Below are 16292 nucleotides of genomic sequence, written 5' to 3' on the forward strand. Positions count from 1 at the left end.
GTCTGCCTGACCAGAGCCTGGACAGTATGGTTGGGAGTGAGGAAGGGAACTTGAAAAACAATCAGGCTGAGGAATGTGGGTATGGAGTGGGCACTGGGGAGCCACTGCGGGCTTGAGTGACAAACACCAGACCAGCCCACCCTGGTACGCCCTGCAGCTGGCACAGAAATCACAAGTCACACAGCAACAGCACCCGCCAAAACGGAGGGGGTTCCCAAGCAGACTCAGGAATCTCGAGCCCCACAGAGAGAGCCCAGCTGTGTGACACTGAGGTCACTGCCCTCCCTGGGCTCCCCTGTCATCCAGGAGGGCAGGGAGAGCAGAGGACTGGCTGCTGGAGAGGCAGCGAAGACGGCGCCCACAACGGCTGACTCAGCCTGTGCTCTGCTGGACCCGACCCAGGGGGTGGGCGGGGTCTCGGGAGAGGAAGGGGCCAGAGAATCCCCTCTGTGGGCACACGACCGACCACCGACCATCAACCAGGCACCAGAGCCCCCACTTGGCAGGCAGTCATCTCAAACATGACCTATGCTGGGGATGGAGCCGCATGGCGGTCAGTGCCCACGCCACTCCCCACCCCAGCAAGGTCAGGGCTACGTGAGCCCAGGCTCTCGCCCACTCTCTCAAGGCCAGGCTGCAAGGCAGGCATGCTGCTCTCTGCCACTTGTTCCGCAAGGCCTTGAAGCGAGCTCAGGGCCTCTGTGCCCACCTGCTCCTAGCCCTCCTGACTCCCCTGACAATAAAGGATTCTCCACGACTTCAGACCCTAGTGTCACCAGAGGCGCTGACCTGTTGAGGTTCTGGGTCAGGTGTGCGGGGGGGGGGGGGGGGGGGGGGTCAAGGATGGGAAGGCGGGGCGCCCTGGAGGCGCTGAGGCCTGGAGGGGGCTTGTGCCTCCAGGCTCTGCCCCCACCCTCCCCCAACAGGCCGCAGGGGACACCCAATCAACAAAGCCTGGCTACCACCACACGTGCTTCTCCTCTGAATTCCTCAGCTGTGTCTAGGAAACATCAAGGTGTTTTAGCACTCCCTCTCAGTTTCAGGGGTGCGACTGGTGTCTTTGACAATTATCTTTTATTTTTATCCAGCATTTCTTAGCTCAGTTGGCAAATTGGATTATTTATGCGCCTCCATTTCACAATCCATCCCCACCAATTATTCCTGTGAAACGAATTTTTTTTTTTTTAAAAAAAAAAGGGTTAGAAGTAATCAAGAGAGAGTCATGCAGACAAGTTAACAAGCCACAGCTTGAGCCCGGGGTGCTCGAGAAAGCAAGCAAGGTGCAGAAGAGTAAGAAACTGACCAGCCTGCCAGAGCCCACCCCGGCTCCCATGCACGCACACACACACACACACACACACACACACTCACACACACACACACACACACACTCACTCACACACACACACACACACCCCATCTGGTTCAGCCCACACTTCTCCCAGGCAAAGAAGCCCAGTACCCTGGAGACAGAAAGGCAGGCACTGGGGGAGGGACACCACCCTGCTCCCCAACCCATGAGCAGAGGTCTGGAGAGACAGGGCACCCCACAACTAGTGCCACCATGCAGACCTGGCCCAGCCTGGAGACCACTCCAAGGGTCTCTCTGCCAGTCCTGTGGTGCCCACCAGGGAGGCTGCCGCTCAGCAAGTTGACCCCCAGCCAGCTCCAACTCGCCCTGGACACCACCCAGAGTCCCAGGAGGCTACAAGCCGCGGTCATTCTCCGCTCAGGAGGCCCCCCTCCTGAGTGCAAGTGGAGGCAGTATGGACAGCCCCCCAGGAGTGAGGGCACAGGGCAGGGGGTCCTGGCAGCTGTGGACTGGGAAATCCCCGTGTCCCCTGCAGGATGGACACCACCCACAAGAAGGCGAGAGACGCCCCACCTCACCTCACCAGAAAGACCACTAACCCAGAGGCCTAAGGAAGGAGCTGCCCACCAGGTGCTGGGTACCCACAGAGCACATCAAATGTGAACCCCAGGAAAAGCTGTCCTGTTCCCACCCTCGAAGCTTTCAGGTCATTATTTCTAAACCCACTGTTTATCTCAAAGGCGGTAGGGGGTGGAATTCTCAGAAAGGGGACAGAGCCTGAAGAGGTCAGGGACAGCTCAGCCCACAGGATGAAGGCAACAAAGGAGATGCCCGGTTTGGGGTACCTGACCGTCCCCACGGCCATTTGTGAGTTCGCTTAACCAGATCTGAGGCTGGCCCCTGCCTGGCCGTATCCGAATAGCTTTGAAAAAAATCAAGTCTTCCTTCTGCAAGTAAATACTAAGTTGAGACCAACAGGCTAATCTCAGCCTCCTCGCTCCGCGAGGCCCCGGCTGGGTGGGCCCCTCGAGACCCTCCCTCGGCACCGGCACCGGCTCCAGGGCAAGTACGTCCCCGGCTTTGGCACACCGAGGCCCGCCCGGCGCACAGCCCAGCTCGGGGGCGGGGGGGGCTCGCCGTTCGCCTTGACCATCAGAAGCCCAACCTCCCAGCAGCAGCCTGGCCGGGGTGGTGGAGGGGTGGGAAGGGAAGGGGCTAGGACGGTGGGGCAGGTCCGCGCCTCGCCCCCAGCCCCGCGCCGGCCGCCCAGGGGAACCTGGCCGTGGAATTTTTAATTGAGGAGTTTCTCCAGCTGGGCCTCGTTATAAAGGGAAAACGGGGAGGGCTGGAAGACCGGAGCTCGGCTTCCCAGGAGGCAGGGAACCCAGAAACGACCCTAAACTGGGGAGTTGCCGCCTGGCACGGGGACTCTGTGCCAGCGCCCAGCGGGGCCGCGGAACGCTCCAACGGCCCGGCCGGCCCGGCGGGACCCAAGCGGGCAGCCACCGCCGGCCCGCGCCCCGGCTCCGCGCCGGGTCGCCCCTCGCCGCGGCACCCCCAGCCCGGGATGCGCGAGCCGCCGGCTCGGCCCCGCCGCGCCCGCCCGCCGGTCCAGGGGACGCCAGTCTGCTCCCCCCGACCCCCCGGCGCCCCCCGCGCCCCAGCCCCCCGCTCCCGCCCGGGCGCCCTCAGACTGCGGCCGTGGGCGGGTCGGGCGGCCCGGACTCCCGCTTACCTGGTGCGGGCGCGGGGCCGCGCGGGTGCACTGCCGCCCCGGCCGGCCGCCGCCGCTCCGTCAGCGAGGCCGAGCGCCGGGCCGCCGCCGCAGCTCTTTGTGAGCCGCGCACCGAGATGCTGCGGAGCCCGGGAAGCTGGATAGCAGCGGGCGCGCCCCGGACGCGGCGTACGGCACGCAGGGCCGCCCCTGCCCGGCGCACGCGGCGCGGCCCGCGGGTGCACCCCGCACCGGCCTGCGGCTGGCAGCCCGTGCCCCGCCCCGCCCCGCCCCGCCCCGCCCCGGCCTCGCCCGCGCCCCCAGCACGGCGAGAGCGCGCGGCGGGAAGACAGGGAGGAGGACAAAGATGCGTGCGTGCCCAGCCCCTTCCCCTGAGCCCGCGCTGGGACAGAGGGCAGGAGGGCGCACCTGGGGTCCGGATGCTGCGGGGCCGGCTTCGGGGCTGGGGGCCCGAGCCCAGCTCTGGAAGCCGCGGCCCCCCAACCGCCCCGGGTCCTGGGGAGCACACAAATTCTCGGGCGCGCCCGGGACCTGCGGGATAGGGAGCCGTTGGGGCCTGATCCTCTGGCGGGTGGAACAGGTGACAGCGAGGCTTTCTTGCGCCCGCACCTGCCCTGGGCGCCGCGCTGCCCCCTGGCGAGCTCCCGAGCGCGTTCGGCGGAGGGACCCCGGCGACCGCGCCCTGCTCGGCCCCGCGCGGAGGCGTGGCGAGAGGGAGCCCTAGGCCAGAAGCCCTGGGGGGGTCTCGGCCATGGAGAGCCCCTTCCGGACTGGAGGACCCCTGCTGCCTACCCGCCGCAGATCCCCCAGTCGCTGGTTGCATGCCAGATCCCTGGGAACCATCCCATCACCCTGTTTCCAATGTCCTGTGCTGCCTTGGCCTCGACCACTGGCCTCTGCTCCCCCAGGGCCTCGCCCCAGCCCTTTCCTTCCTTGCAGTCCTGAACGGAGAGGACCCAAACCCTGTCCACTTCCAGCTCCCCACACACATCCCAAGGAGAGGAGGTGATCCACCCTACAGTGGGAATAATCCCCCTGGAACCCCCTGAAGGATATGTTGGAGACGCTGGTGTCACCTTTGATCCCTCTGGCCATTTCATTCGGTCCCACACAGTCGTGTAACCTGCGGGCTCCACTTGGAGTACTGCGCAGGGTGCCTTGTCGGTCCGAGTCGGGCTCTGGTGACTCCCTCGCTCAAATCCTGATTGTTTGCCTTCTGTTGTCTCTTCTTTTGGCTGGATTGGGGTGCCACTGCGGTGGGGGCAGTTCTGAAGAGGGAAGAGGAGACCTGCGTGGGCCTCATCCTGCTGCCCTGAGCAGAAGGCCTGGGACAGCGCAGACTTGGTGTGGACTTGCTGTAAATGGGCCCTGTGGGCCTGTCTCCCTCCCTGCTCCCCAGCTCCCTCTGGCAGCCCCAGCAGCTCACAGTGACCCAGAGGGCCTGGGCCTCCAGTTGGGTGGGAGGGGGGCAGAGGTGTGTCCGGGTAGGGCAGCTTTGCAGCTCAAGTGCCATAAGAAGGCCACAAAGGCAGAGCCCAGAAGCAGGCCAAGGGCAGGTTCCTGACCCATCCCTCTGGCCCCTGTGGCAAGCTGTCTTTGCTGTTTGTGGTCCCCTCTTCCCATGGGCAAGCTCTGGGCCAACCAACAGGGTGAGACCCAGCGCTGCACACAGGAGCCCCAGTGGCTGATGTTCACAGTCCACGGGGTCAAAGGCACAGGCCCGCCCCAGCCTCACTCAGGACTCCTGAGTCTGCCGGGCTCCAGCCAACCATCTCTTTTCAGAGGATTTTTAGAGAATTTTGGAGTAGGGAAGGCTCTTCTCCGTATTCCACGAAACTGAAAAGCTGTAACATAAAAGATTGTTAAATTTGACTTCATAAAAATCCCTGCCTGGCAATCACCACCATAAGCAAAGTCAACAACAAACCGGAAGCAAAATATTTGCCACTCATTTCACCAACAGTTAACTTCCCTAATATGTCGATAGCATCTAGAAATAGAAAAAAGGACAACTCAAAAGAAAAAATAGACAAAGGTAAGGAGCAGAGAGTTCACAGGAAAGGAAATACAGATGACTTTTAAACATCTGAAAAGATGTCCTCCTTATTCAGAATAATAAATGCAGATTAACACTATACCTATAATGCCATGGTTTTTGCCTGTTAGAGACCCAGAAGTGCAATAACACAATATGTTCCAGAGGGCAAGGGGAAACACGAACTTCAGCACTTCTCCTGGGAAGTGAGAATCAGCACAACTTCTATGGAGGAATATTAGATCACTTCTATCAAAATTACAAATGTACAAGCCCTTTGACCTAAGAACTCTATTTCTAGGAGGTTTTTTTTTTTTTGGCTGTATTGGGTGTTCATTGCTGTGCATGGGTTTCCTCTAGTTGCGGCAACCGGGGGCTACTCCTCATTGTGGTGTGCGGGCCTCTCATTGCAGTGGCTTCTCTTGTTGCAGAGCATAGGCTCTAGGAGCGAGGGCTTCAGTAGTTGTGGCACGCGGGCTCAGTAGTTGTGGCTCACGGGCTGTAGAGCACAGGCTCAGTAGTTGTGGTGCACAGGCTTAGTTGCTCCATAGCATGAGGGATCTTCCAGGACCAGGGCTCGAACCCGTGTCCCCTGCATTGACAGGCAGATTCTTAACCACTGTGCCACCAGGGAAGCCCATCTAGGAGTTTTTAAACATGTATACCACACATGTGCAAGCTAGCCATATTATTTTTCAGAGTTATTCACTGCATTAATGTGTCACAAATAACTGCAAACAGCCTCGGTATTCTTGACTGGGGGACTGTTAAAAACGTGAGGGCACATTCAAACCCTGAAATACAAGGAGAGAACAAGGAACCATATGATGAATTAACATGGAAGTTTCAAGATAGTTTGTTAAGTGAAAGCACAAAGAGCAGAAGATGTGATCAATGTACCAACGTGTGTAAAAACAGAAAAGGGAAAAAAGAGCGAGCATACACCTGCTTGTGTGCCATCATACAGCCTCTCTGGAAGGATCACAAGAAACTCATAAATATTGGTCGCCTGTGGGAAGGAAACTGGTGGCTAGGGCAGGAGTCACAGGAAGACTTTTCACTGATTACCTCTTCTATTTTTGAAGTATATAATATTATTATCTATCCCAAAGCAAAATTTTTAAATTATCATTCAAAACCCTGGTTCTTAACCCTTTGGAGAATAACAGACATCTGAAATCCCTGGTCCCTTTCCCCAAGGGAAGGAAATAGACCCCATCTGATGCCACTAAAGTGGCATCTTCCATAGCATCTTAATCCAAACAAACTTTTTGTCCAACCCAATAGATACCTCCCTGGCTGTAGGGTTGAACCACTGGTCTTGCTCCCTGTCGCCACCTAGTGGCAGTATTCTTGAATTGCAGGCTTGGTGCCCGTCCCCTTCAGCCAAGAGAAGCTCCCCAGCTAGGCAAGAATTCCCACAAGGCAGGAAAGTGGAGTCAAAAACCTGTCAATTCCTCAGCACTTGGCATAACTTAGTTTTTACAAATAATGCACACCTTCCCTATATAGGGCAGAAGACTAATGCTCTGCCTCATAGGCTGGGAAGGACATTCCCGAAAGGCAGAAGGTTAATTTTTCTTTCATTCCCCCCCTGAGTGTGTAAGTGGATTTGATTGACACACACATGCCCTCTCTCTGTGGGGTCAGCAGAACTGCTCTCCAGAAGTCACCCCTCGGCACAAGCCTCATTGGGTCTCACCTCTCGTCAACACCAAGCACTTGTGCTCATCTTCCTTACCCCTTCATCCTGTGCAGTCGAAGTGCCTTGAACCAGGAGCCAGGGGTCCTGTATTCCAGCCCCAGCTAAGACACCAGCCAGGACAGGGCTCCAAGTAGGTCACCTGGGGCTTCCTTCGTATGGTTTCCTCCTCTGTTCAGGTGAGCGAGTTGACCTCGAAAATCCCCAAGGTCCAGGATGGAACCACCCCCATGGAGGTCTTTGATTCTTTTTCCCTCAGGACTTAAGTCACTGGGGAAATTCACTAGAGTGAATCTGAGTGAACTCTAACCTGTTAGACTTATATCCCATTCTAACAGGTTTTTCCTTTACTTTAGCAGACACAGAGGGAGGTAGTATGGAAATGCCTTTGCCAACCACGGAAGCAAAGGACCTTCCCCCAAAGTAAATACTATTGATTTTTTTTTTTTTTTTTTTTTTTTTTTTTTTTTTTTTTTTACTATTGATTTTTTTGACCAACTTCAGGACGTAGATTCTGCCCCCAAATTCAGGCTTTATAGCAATAGGTGGATGATTATAACTATGAACCCTCTGGCTCCTGACCCTCCAGATTCAGACCTTCAGTGACCACACAGAATGGGCTGCAGGACACAGGTATCTGCGGAGCAACGTGGAGCAAGGGCCTCACCCTCGGGTGGGCCTCTGAAGAGGGGTCCACCACGCAGATGCTGGCATGTCTAGAAAAAGCAGAGGTTTGTTGTTTTTGTGAGAGAAGTTACCCACTGCATTTTGATAAAGGTGCGGACAAAAATTTCACTGCAGGGCAGACCTCCTTTATTCTAGAGACTCTGTTGTGTAGATGATAGAGGGGAAGTAGTACAGGCCGTAAGGTGGGGATGTAGCTCGTATGTGAGGGATGGATGGTAAGTAGATGACATGGTGGAGACAGCTGGGTTGACGTCATAGGACAGTACCTTGAGCGAGTCTGATGACAAGGAGTGGGACATGGCATCACCACCAACGTGAGTGGGGGACAGAGTGTGGGCAGATTGTGACAGGTGTGAGGCTACTCCCCGACACCCCTTATTATGTAACTTGGGTCAAGTGGGGAGGGTGTTGGAGGTGGGTCATTCTTCACAAGGAGGTCAGACTTCTTGGGAGGGACGGGCCAAGACTCCAAATGCTGTTCTCCAAGACACAACATGAAGGCAGACTCATGGGGACCCGGATGAACAAGATCAAAGCCTGGAGGGGCAGGAGCACAGAGGGGCTGGGGACATAACAATTCCCCAGGGGAAGGGGGCATCTAGGCAGGACTGCAGGACCCAACCTGAGAGTTCCAGAGGGGTCTGCTTTGGGCACGGCCAGAGAGGGTGTGTTTGGGAACCGGTGGGCAGGCAGGGGGCAGAGCCCACTGTGGAACTCCATCACAGCGGAGCCAGGAGGGCTGTCTGGACCTGTCTTGAAAGCTCACCGTGGGTGTCAAGGAGAGCATTTGGAAGGGCTCTGAACCCCCTCGGCAAGGGATGGCTTGGGACAGCTTCCTGATGACAGGCAGGTACAGCATCAGTGATTAACAAGATAAGCGCCCGATTTGTGTAATATGAATGTTCTCCAGGTGGCTGTGGTCCCATCCGGTTCTCAGAGTCTCTTATTCCAAGTGGAGGAGGGAATAACTGAAAAAGAAAAAAAGTGTGATTTTTAAAGTTATGTATGTACATGGCTTCTTGAAGAGAAAAAGACCAGCACTTTAAAATACCAACTAAACTGGACGGATGATTTCGTGCCGATCCATGCTGTTTTCATTCTGTGACCCCAGACTTCCCTCAGCCCTCCAGCCGTGATTCCTAGCTGTGAGTATTGTCCCCAAGCCAGGAAAATCAGAGAAGAGGTCGGCCACATTCCTGGCTTTGATACTTCAAAGGCAAGGTCTGGGGCTAGGAGAGAAAGGGGAGCACAGTCCCTGCTGTCTGTCTGGGGCTGTGACTCTCAAATTGTGGTTCCTCACCAGTCTGACCTGGTTAGAAGTGGAAATTCTCAGACCTCACCCCAGACCTCCAGAATTGGAGTTTCTTGGGGACAGAGCCCAGAAACCTATATTTTAACACCGTACAGGTGATTCTGCTGCACGTGGAAGTTTGAGAACCACCAGCTGAGGGGCTCCCCAGGCCTCAATGTGCAGCAGTGGAGGAAGGACAGGCCAGGGGCTTCCTGGGCGGAGGGGCCTGGGGTTGCAGCCTCGCAGAGCTCCCAGGGAGCAGGCCTGGGGAAGGCAGACGGCGCCCCCAGCTAGGGGCCCCAGCCCAGGACAAACTGAGCTGAGACCTGGAGGTTGACCAGAGATCCAGGAATCACAGGCACCTCAGCAGATGCCAGCAGGGAGGGCTGAGCAGGCAGGAGAGGAGACCCTCACGGTGCTGCCAGCCTGAGACAGAGGACCGCCCCGCCCAAATGAGGCCCCGATGCTGCTCCCGCACTGCCATCCCCACGGCAGTCTGCAGCCAGGTTTGGCTCCTGGCCTCTGAAGTCTCACTATTTAGTGGTTTCAACAGACAAAAACCTACTGTCAAGAGAGCAGCTTGACCACGTGCTGAAATCTTTCCCTTCTATGTAACACCTGTGTAGAAAATATTGTTAAAGCAAAGTAATCCATTCATAGCTAAGACTGGAGTCAAAAAAGAGAAACTCCTTGGACTTGAAATGGTAAATCTTTTCTTTAAAAAGAAAAGGAAAGGAAAGAAAATGCACAGGAGAAGCAGGAGAGGCTGTTACCATTTGGAGGCTCAGGCCCAGGTCTGATGTTGGCTGCACAGTGTTGCCTCCAGCTCGCTGTCTGCCTGCAGGGAGTAGTTTACAACTCAGAACACACTGGGGAGAATTCTCTCATGGAAGGTCAGTGCAGAACCAGAAATTAGCATATACCTGAGGAAATTTTATACCACGAATGTAAGACAATACAATTAATGGAAGAACCAAGGGAACAGTGATAATAGAGCATCTGAAAAGGACTTTAAAATACATATACCTCAGAGAAATAAAGAAGGAATTGTTACAAGAACAATTTCAATACTTGGAAATAAAAAAAAGTAATTACCGAAATTAACAATTCAATACATGGGCTGAATATACAAGGTGTTGAACAGAAATTGCAAAGAGTGATGTGTGTGCATGCATGCACGTTCATCTCTCTCACACACACACACACACAAAGAGTGAAACTTCAGCACATCAAGGATAAAGAAAAAAGAGACAAGTGGGACTTCCATGGCGGTCCAGTGGTTAAGACTCCGTGCTTCCACTGCAGGGGGCATGGCTTTGATCCCTGGTTGGGGAACTAAGATCCCACATGCTGTGCTACCAAAAAAATAAGTAAAATAAAATAAAATAAAAAAGAAAGAAAGAAAGAAAAAGAAGAACAGGACAAGCTGCCAGAGAAAACAGATACATCACAAATTACTTATACATAAATAAAAATTAGACTACGTCGGATTTCTTGTTAGCAGCCTTTGGTACACAAAGATAATGAATAAGAGCTTTAATGTGCTGAAGGAAAATACCTGTGTAATTTGAGCACTGAATTCCATACCCAGGAAAATTATCTTTTGAGAGAGAGAATGGAACAAAGAAATTTTCCGACACACTTAGAGAATTTTCTACCTTTGCAGAAAGAATTACTAAAGGATAATATAAGGAGAAAAGTGAATCCAGGAGGAAGTAATAAAATGCCAGAAACATTAATGAAGATAAGTCAATAAAACACTTTAGTAGGGACTTCCTTGGTGGTGCAGTGGTTAAGAATCCACCTGCCAATGCAGGGAACATGGGTTTGAGCCCTAGTCCGCGAAGATCCCACATGCTGTAGAGCAACTAAGCCCACGAGCCACAACTACTGAAGCCCGCACACCTAGAGCCCGTGCTCCGCAACAAGAGAAGCCACCACAGTGAGAAGCCCGCACACCGCAACCAAGAGTAACCCCTGCTCACCGCAACCATAGAAAGCCCGCGCGCAGGAACGAAGACCCAACGCAGCCAAAAATAAATAAATTTATAAAGAAAAAAAAAACTTTGGTAAATTTAAATAAGCTTTGATTTGGTGGAGTTGGGAGAGCGTCTCTGAACAGCAAGCTGGGAGTAAAATCCTCTGGGAGGGGAACAACAGAACCTCTTCTGGCTACTTGAAGTAGAAAAGGAATCTATTAAATGACATAGGATAAATCGCAGAATCTGCAGGTGGGCCAGAGGCTCGTGCTTGAGGCTATATGACAGAAGCAGTGCACAGACAACACTGCAGGACCCCACACAGGAGAATTCCTGTGATGCCTGTTGCCACCTCTGTTAGTCACGGGCATGTCAGCTCTTTGTATTTCAAGCTTGATGTCTACCACTACTGCGGCTGGAAGGGGATTCATGGTGCTTACTTCTTGAGCTCCCTTCCTTGAATAAAATCTTATGGGGTCTGACTGATCACACGCATGTGCCCTGGATGCAAGGGAGGCTGAGAATGTGAGTTTCTGGTTTCTGCCTTGGGGAGACGTGAGCTCAAAAGATAAGAAGTTCCTCCAAACTTAGGAACTTAGGAAAGGTGTTAAGAAGATGCTGAGTAGCCCCTCCCAAAAGATGAAAATGTTCTGCTATGGGCGGGAAAATAAAGTTTAAAAAGAAAAACATTTATCATTTATTCAATGATAAAATACATTTATACAACGATTATATATCTGTTAGGAAGTTGATGACCCACTCAAACTGGGTAATTTGAAAAGAGTTTATCAACACTAATTATTTGAAAGGAAAATAAACCTTTTGCAATTATGATAAGAAAGATCAACATTAGGGACAAAAAGGGATGAGAGATTATGACTATATACACAAGATACTTTTAAAAATCATAATACGTAAGAGATGCATTGCCGGTATTAAGAGGATGGAGTTCAGATTTATTTGCCTCCTCCTATTATAAATCACCCTGCAAAAGTAAAACGTCAGGAAACAGAAATATGAAATCTATTTCAAGTAAAGGAGACTTCTCTGATCCTCAGCCACAGTATGGGAAGATAGGTAAACATGTGTGTGTGTATGTGTGTGTGTCTGTGTGTGTGCACATGTCCTTTTCCAACTGAAAATTATTTTCAAATTGGACACAAAGAAAAAAAAAACAAATTTAGTTATATTCTGCTTGTAAAAGACACATGCTCAAAATGCTTGAATACACTATATATAAAATAGGTAAACAACAAGGTCCTACTGTATAGCACAGGGAACTATATTCAATACCTTGTAATAACCTAAAATGAAAAAGAATATATATGTATAACTGAATCACTTTGCTGTACGTCTGAAACTAACACAATATTGTAAATCAACTATACTTCAATAATAAGCAAACAAAAAACCAAACTGCTTGGAAACAAAAAAATTGATAGTAAAAGGACTGACCAAGCAAAGACTAACTAAATGAAAACAAGTGTAACTATATTAATATCAAAATAGACTTTAATGAAAGAGTAATAGAGAGAGAGTTTATCATAAGTACTACAAATTAAGTTGGCTGGTAAAACATTATTTCTGAGTGTGTCTGTGAGGGTGTTTCTGGAAGAGCTTAATATTTGCATTGGTGAACTGAGGAAAGAAGATGACCCTCCCCAGTGTGCGTGGGCATTATCAAATCCTTTGAGGGCCCAAATAGAACAAAAAGGTGGAGGGAGGAAAAATTCACTCTCTCTGCTTGAGCTGAGACATCCGTCTTCTCCTGCCCTCAGATATCCACACTCCTGGTTCTTGAACTTTTACACTCAGACTGAGACTTATAACACTAGCCTCCCAATTCTCAGGCCTTTGGACTTGGGCTGAATTATACCAGTCTTTCCTGGTTCTCCACCTTGCAGACAGAATATCTTGGTACTTCTTGGCCTCCATAACCATGTATATACATATATATATATGTATATATATATGGGTTCTGGAGAACCCTAATTAATTCACTCATCCATGATTTAAAAAACATCTTAGCAAGCAAAGTATAAAGCATAAGTTCCTCAACTTGATAAAAAAAATTTACAAAAAAATTTACCACTAACATCATACTTAATGGTTAGAAACTCAAAGCTTTCCTGCTAAGATCAGGAAGGAGACAAGGATGTCCCCTCTCACCACTTCTTTTAAACATTGTATTGGAAATTCTAATTATGCAATTATACAAGAAAAGGAAATAAAAGGTATACGGATTGGGAGGGAAGAAATACAACTGTCTTTGTTCACAGATGATATAATCATCTATGTAGAAAATCCAAAAGAATTGACCAAAAAACCCTCCTGGAACTACTAAATGATTATAGCAAGGCTGCCGTACACAAGGTTAATATTCAAAAGTCAATTGCTTTACTATAGCAGCAATAAACAAGTAGAATTTGAAAATAAAAACACATTAACATTTACATTAGCACCTCCCAAAATGAAATACATAGGTATAAATCTAGCATAATATGTACAAGATGGGTATGAAGAAAACTACAAAACTCTAGTGAAAGAAATCAAAGATGACGTAAATAAACAGAGAGATATTCCATATTCATGGATAGGAAAAAATATTGTCAAGATGTCAGTTCTTCGCAACTTAATCTATACATTCAATACAATCCAAATCAAAATTCAAGAAAGTTATTTTGTGGAAATCAACAAAGGGATTTTAAAGTTTATATGCTGAGGCAAAAGACTCAGAATAGAGAACTCAATATTGAAGGAGAACAAAATCAGAGGACTGACACTACCTGACTTTAAGACTTACTATAAAACTATAGTACTCAAGACAGTGTGATATTGGTGAAAGAACAGACAAATCAATGAAACAGAATAGAAAGCCTAGAAATAGACCCACATAAAGACAGTCAACTGATTTTTGACAAAAGAGGAAAGGCAATACAATGGAGCAAAGATAATCTTTTCAACAAAGGATGCTGGAACAACTGGACATTTACATGCAAAAAAATTAATCTAGACACAGATTCTGTACCCTTCACAAAAATTAACTCAAAATAGACTATAGACCTAAATGTAAAACTATAAAATTCCTAGAAGAGAACACCTAGGTGACACTGGTCATGGTGGTGATTTTTAAAATACAACACCAAAGGCATGATCCATGGGAAAAAAAAAAAAAGAACTGATAAGCTAAAGAAAGAATTGATAAGTTTGACTTTATGAAACTTAAAAACGTCTGCTCTGTGAAAGAGAATGTCAAGAAAATGAGAAGACAAGCCGCAGACTGAAATATTAGCAAAAGACAAAAAGGATAAACATAAAGGATTGTTGTTCAAAATATACAAAGAACATTTAAAACTCAACAACGACAAAAACTCAATTTAAAAATGGGAAAAAGGCATGACTGGTCCCTCACCAAAGAACATATATACATACATATATATATATATATATATACACACACACACACACAGATGGGAAATTAGCATATGAAAAGATGCTCCACATCCTATGTCCTCAGGGCAATGCAAATTAAAACAGCAAGACATCACTACACACCTATTAAAATGGCCAACATCCAGAACACGGACACCACCAAATACTGGCAAGGATGTAGAGTAATAGGAACTCTCTTTCGTTGCTGTTGGGAATGCAAAATGGTGCAGCCACTTTGAAAGACAGTTTGGTAATTTCTTACAAAATGAAACAAATCCTTGATATTTACCCAAATGAGCTGAAAAATATGTCCACACAAAAAACTGCACACTGTGTTTACAGTAGTTTTACTTATAATTGCCAAAAAGTGGAAGCAACCAAGGTGTCCTTCAGTAGGTGAATGGATAAACTGTGGTACAACCAAATGATGGAATATTACTCAGCACTAAAAAGAAATGAGCTGTCAAGTGAAATGAAGCCCATCTAAGAAGGCTAAATACTACATAATTCCAATTATATGACATTTTGGAAAAGGCAGAACTATGGAGACAGTAGAAAGATCAGTGGTTGCTGGGAAAGGTGAATATAGAGAGAACAGAGGATTTGTGGGGTAACAAAACTATTCTGTATAATATGTAATGATGGATACATGTCATTTTACATTTGCCAAAACCCAGAGAATGTATAACACCAAGAGTGAACCCTAAGGTAAACTATGAATGTTGGATGATAATGATGTCAGTCTAAGTTCATCAACTGTAAAAAATGTACCATGCTTGTGTGGGTGTTGATAGTGGGGAAGGCTATATATGCATTTGTGGGGCAGGGGTTATATGGGAACTCTGTGCTTTCTGCTCAATATTGCTGTGAACTTAAAGCGCTCTAAAAAATAATAAAGACTATTTAAAAGGAAAAAACATAAATGTTCTACACAGAAGAGTCAATTGGATATGTCAACAATTTCTAATATATAAACTCTAAATTATAATTTTGATGAAAACTTAGGCAATCATGTATTTTAAAATATTATCATACTGAAAAAAATTGAATTTTTCAGAAAAATACAGTAATGAGGTCTTGCAGATAGATATGGCTAAGGCATTTATTAAAATATCTGAATAAGTATTGTAATAAGAGTAATTAGTTTGCTTATTTTGTTTTTAATGTTTGTAAAAGCCATATAAAGGTTTTTAAATTACGTAGATGTAGTGGATAAATATTTTTAGTTTTCAGAAATAACTTTTCAGTGAAAATAGTTTTTTCTTAACTAAAAAAAACCCCCCACTATTATAATAGATTCAACTTGTTACTCAATAATAATTTCTTTGAAAATGTCATTGAAAAGGTTTTTTTTGTTTCTCTACTCTGCCAACCAGAGTTACCCTGACCTAAGTGTTTTTTCCATAGTTCTGGTTCCTGTTTGCTTGTTTACATCTGGACAGACTGATCTCTCATGACTCTCACTGAAAAGTGGAAAAGAACATTCCCAGAAGCCTCTAGAAACCTTTATTCACGCTCTTTGTGCAGATACAGATCACACACTGTGAACCCGTCACTGGAAGGGTGATGGAATGTAAGTCCAACTTCGGGACTTTACCTGAGGCCTTATCTGTGTGTGGAGAGGGACTAAGCACTGGTATCTAACAAAGTCAGGATTCTATTAGGGAGAAAATGGTGAATAGAGGCTAGGAGGCTATCAATAGAATCTACTACACGTCATATTTTGCAAACATTGCTACCAAATTTTATTCTGCTTATGAGATAATTTTATTGTCAATTTATGAATTAAATTCACAAAGTGAACTTTATAAAACAGATTACATATTGTCATTCAGCTCAATGTTTGTTATTTCCCTGAAACTCCCTCTTTGACCCATGGGTTATTTAGAAGCATGTTGCTTAATTTACAAGTTTTTGGAGATTTTCCTGTTATCGGTTATCGATTTCCAGTTTGATTCAGTTATGATCGCAAAGCATATTTTACATGGTCTTTTTATTTTTTATTTCATTTTTTTGGCCACGCCACATGGCTTGTGGGATCTTAGTTCCCTGACCAGAGATTGAACCCCGGTCCCTTGCAGTGGAAGCGCAGAGTCCTAACCACTGGATCACCAGGGAA

The 16292-nt window shown here is 48.1% G+C and overlaps 1 protein-coding gene across 2 annotated transcripts in view; it reads right to left on the reverse strand.

Moving 5' to 3' along the window:
* APBA2 (amyloid beta precursor protein binding family A member 2) overlaps window positions 1–3262 on the reverse strand; it is a 186272-nt gene extending 183010 nt beyond the window's left edge. For both annotated transcript variants that reach the window (XM_060005300.1, XM_060005301.1), the window contains exon 1: window positions 3048–3262. The gene's annotated coding sequence lies outside the window, so the exon portion shown is untranslated. The remainder of the gene's footprint in view (window positions 1–3047) is intronic.
* Window positions 3263–16292: the final 13030 nt, after the last annotated feature.

Source organism: Delphinus delphis, chromosome 2, assembly GCF_949987515.2.
Source record: "Delphinus delphis chromosome 2, mDelDel1.2, whole genome shotgun sequence".
Classification (NCBI taxonomy): Eukaryota; Metazoa; Chordata; class Mammalia; order Artiodactyla; family Delphinidae; genus Delphinus; species Delphinus delphis.